Source organism: Phoca vitulina, unplaced genomic scaffold, assembly GCF_004348235.1.
Source record: "Phoca vitulina isolate PV1807 unplaced genomic scaffold, GSC_HSeal_1.0 scaffold25, whole genome shotgun sequence".
NCBI lineage: Eukaryota > Metazoa > Chordata > Mammalia > Carnivora > Phocidae > Phoca > Phoca vitulina.
Window position 1 is genome coordinate 28,320,633 of NW_022589728.1, and position 4,593 is coordinate 28,325,225.

At 34.2% G+C, this 4,593-nt stretch overlaps 1 pseudogene; it reads right to left on the minus strand.

Annotated features, from left to right (window-relative positions):
• Positions 1-4,029: 4,029 nt before the first annotated feature.
• LOC116643291 lies at positions 4,030-4,155 on the minus strand (annotated as a pseudogene).
• Positions 4,156-4,593: the final 438 nt, after the last annotated feature.

Here is a 4,593-nt window from a genome sequence, read left to right on the forward strand (position 1 = left end):
GCACAAACAATCACGGCCACAGAGGGCTCATACCTGTATTAGCCTCACCTTCATTTTTCCCTTCCTTCTCCTAATGTCCTCCATGCTATTCCTTATGTTCCACAAATAAGTGAAACCATATGATAATTGACTTTCTCTGCTTGACTTATTTCACTTAGCATAATCTCCTTCAGTCCCATCCTTGTTAATGTAAAAGTTGGGTATTCATCCTTTCTGATGGCTGAGTAATATTCCATTGTATATATGGACCACATCTCCTTTATCCATTCATCTGTTGAAGGGCATCTCGGCTCTTTCCACAGTTTGGCTATTGTGGACATTGCTGCTATGAACATTGGGTGCATGTGGCCCTTCTTTTCACTACGTCTGTGTCTTTGGGGTAAATACCCAGGAGTGCAATTGCTGGGTCATAGGGTAGCTCTATATTTAATTTTTTGAGGCACCTCCACACTGTTTTAAAAAGATTTCCAAATTGTTGAACAGAGAATTATCCTCCTTTATGGCATAAAGAAATATTCTGCTTCTAATGCCAAAGAAGTTTAAATAAAACTATTTTTCTCCCTTTTTTTTGGTCTTATGAATAATTATACCTGTTTGCCCTTGCCTATTCTATTTTTGCCTACTTTATAAGACTGAGTGTCTTATGATATGTGGAAATTGTGATAGAATTATAAAGACACGAGGATTGTACTGGGTTTTATATTTCTTTTTTTTCTTTTCAAAATTGTCATTCTAAATTTCCAGGAGGTAGATGCTTAATAAATACTGTTGACTATTAAAACATTTTGAGTTTAGTTATGAATCTTACCCAAGACCATTGCAATTAAATCAATTAAGTTCAATATATATTGATCAGAATCTCCTCCATACCAGGACATCAGGGATCAAGATACATGAAATCCTGTTATATACAGTTTGCTTGCATTCTAGTTGGGAGAATGATAACCAATACATAAACAAACAAAAAATATCATTTCTGATTATGATGTGTATCAAGAAAGAAACAAAGTGATGGGAGCAATTTGTGTAGATGACCAGATGGAGAGTCAAGAAAGGCTCCTTGGAAGAAGTACTATTTGAGCAGCCATTTGAATGAAGTGGAATGAGACATAAAAATGTCTTGAGGAAGAGTGGTCTGGGCAAGAGAATAGCAAATACTGAGTTCAGAGCCAGGAATGAGCTTGGCATATTTGAGAAACAACAAAGTGGCTAATTGCCTGACTGTTTTTGATCAAGAAATGTAACAGTAGAAAATGAGGTCAGAGAATTAGGTAAGGACTTATTCACATAAAGCCTTGGGGACAATATTAATGAATTTGAAGTTTATTCAGTTTTTGATGTGAAACCATTGCTTGTGTTTTAAACAAGGGAATGGCATGATCTGGTTTCTATTTTAAATAGATCACTCTAAGTTCTGTGTGGAAAATAGATTGTAGGAAAAGTGGAATCAGGGAGACAAAATGGTAATCTAATGTGGTATCCCAGGCAAGATCAGATGGCTAAGATTAGCCTGATAAATGGGGCAGAGGATGAAGAGAAGCAGATTCAATGTAAATATGTAGAAATTAATGCTGATAGAGTTTTCTTATTTCCTAGAAATGGGATATGTAATAGAATGGGAGGACCAAGTGTGACTTCTGGTGTTTAGCCTGATAAAATAGATGTAAATAAGATTGTGATAAAAAAATAAGGAAATATTTATCTCAAAAGCAGAAATTTATCATTGAAAGAAATTTGGTTAACATTGGCTAGTAGTTGAATTTAGTCAATACATATTTTTGAGTACTTAAAGTACTCAAGCACTATGTTAACGGCACTCACACACAGAGATATATGAGGCACAGCTTACCTCATTTCGTACATAATTCATAAATTAGTCCTAGACTGTCATATTTTTTAGAAGATTGAGATCTTTGGCTTTGGTTTACATAAAAGATAGAAATAAAATCAATGTTGCTTCAGTCTTCTAACATAACTTTCCTAAGTCTTAGCTGGTCACTTATTTTCTGGACTTCTCTTCCAATAACAAAGACACAAAGAGTTGATTAGCTTTGAATAGAAATCCAATATAAGCATATTTATGAACTCTTTATAGTTTATTTATATATACAAATTATTGGTTTGTAAACTCTAGTGTCTAAGACCCCACCTGGTGGGCAGGAATGGAAAATAATGAAAATAGAGAGTTCTCTATATTCTGTTCCATCTCTCTCTATGACTGTTGTCCATTCAGCATTGGGTGGGAGGATGATCCTGTACATAATACTCCATACAGTATGGAGAAGCAGATAATACAGAACACAAAGAACCATGGTAACCTGAAACAATGTACACTCCAGTATTAGAACAAAACTATGTCACTGAAAAAAATCCAAACTTAAGGTTGCAAACTAGTGAATCTTTTGGTTAAATCCAACCTAGAGGCATGTTCTATTTAGCTCTAGGTGATTGTTTTAAAAAAATATTTTTAATTGATTGTCAACATTTAACAATAACAAGATTTTATATCTTTCTCTTTAAATTCAAAAAATCTGGGGCGCCTGGGTGGCTCAGTCCTTAAGCGTCTGCCTTCGGCTCAGGTCATGATCCCAGAGTCCTGGGATCGAGCCCTGCATTGGGCTCCCTGCTCAGCGGGAAGCCTGCTTCTCCCTCTCGCACTCCCCCTGCTTGTGTTCCCTCTCTCGCTGTGTCTCTCTCTGTCAAATAAATAAATAAAATCTTTAAAAAAAAAAAATCTGACAACACTAGAGATAAGATCTATATTCCTGTAAGACAGCTGGCCGGGGCTGATTAAATGCCATGTCTTTAAATTTAGCAGTTTGCCACATTCCCAGACACTCACTGTTGTCTCCCAATTATTTAGACCAAGTGTCAATTTTAAGTTATTTAAATTGAGGCTGATCCACTGATCCGTTTTTTTTTTTTTCCCCCTTGGCTGCCACTCTTCTCCCATAATCCATCCTCCACACATCAGCATCAATTTGAATGATCTTTCAAAGTGGAAATCAGATTATATCTCTCCTCCTTTTAAATGTCCCAAGTGACGTCACATGGTACTTAGAATAAAATCCAAACTAACTTTAGAGCCAGGAATATTCTGTCAATAAATATAATTCGTGTAAATATAGTATTCATTTTTAGTAAATGGTACTTTGTGAACCTAACCAAGAATAGTCATGTAACTTACTTCTAATATAAAAAAAATGTATAATGGCTATATAATGTTACTTTTTGTTGGGTATATTTTAAACAAATTTAGTAATCTGCTTTAATTGGTACTGTAAAAGAGAATTATTTTATTTTATATTATAAAATCTAGGATATCATTAGGGTCATTGGAAAAATTTCTAAAGTTATCTAAGAAGATATTTATTTTTAATAAAAAGGAGGTCTTCATATGGGAGATAGTAAACTTTTGAAATGGAAATGATCTAAATCACAAAAGTAAATTATAATCCATAATTTGTTGTTATTGTTGTTTTTGAAATAGTCTCAAATTACAGCATGATGTATCAAATATTGGCTGAAATTTAAACCACGTAACTTCTACTAAGGGCAATTAATTGAATTGCTATTTCCCAAAATAGTTCCTTAGAAATTGTCTAGTCTGACTTTTAAGGTCAGAAGCTGAGAAGGTGGTGATATCTTACTTTTCTCTATTTCCTTGTTAAAGCAAGAACACTAGTAAAAGGGAAAATTTTTTTCTTCAAAGATGGAAGGTAATCATATGGAGGAAGGGATGGGAGAAATATAATTACAGCCTCATGATAGCCTCCCTGCTATCAATCTGCCTCTTTCATGTACCTATCCAAATCCAAAGAAACAAACTGCCCTGGCTAAGTACATGTTAAAAAGAGGAAAAAAACAGGTTCTGAAGAGTCCTAGGCATTTAATACTTTCCAGTTACTGCCTCTTATGTGTAAAAAAGATCTATACTTACGCTGTACACTTAGAGTTTATACATTTCTCTTCTCCTGACATTTTATTAGCCTCACTGTTTTAGCAATAGTCATTGTACCTTTTTGTAACATTCTCCTGATAAGCAATCACTCAATGATAACAACTTTTATACATCTTTAAAATAGGGTACTCTACACATTCAGAGAAACTTCTCTAGTAACAAACTATAGAAATGATCCCTGAAAGTATAGTCTTATGCATCTTTAAAATAGGAACGAATAACTACCACCTGTCATGGATTGGTCGTGAGGGTCAAATGAAAAGATGCCGATGATAAAGGCATTTTGTAAACTACAGACTTAGGAAAATACTATTACTCTATGTCATTATCACATATTGATTTTTCAAAGGTGCTTTGGAATAATAATCAAGCAGCCAATATAAACATTGCTTGTCTAATGATTATTTTACTAATTTGGATTATTTCACTTATTTTGATTATTTCCCCAAAAAGTACAGTTGAATTGTTCCTTAAAATGTGATCATCTGAAAAGCAAAAGAAAAATGTACTTTGGTCACTACATTCTAAAGCAAAGTACCTCTGACAATATAGACATGTAAGAAATACTTTCTCCCATCGTAAGTGTCCTTGGCTGCTAGGTATCTACAATTGGTGTCAGGATGCTTGAAATT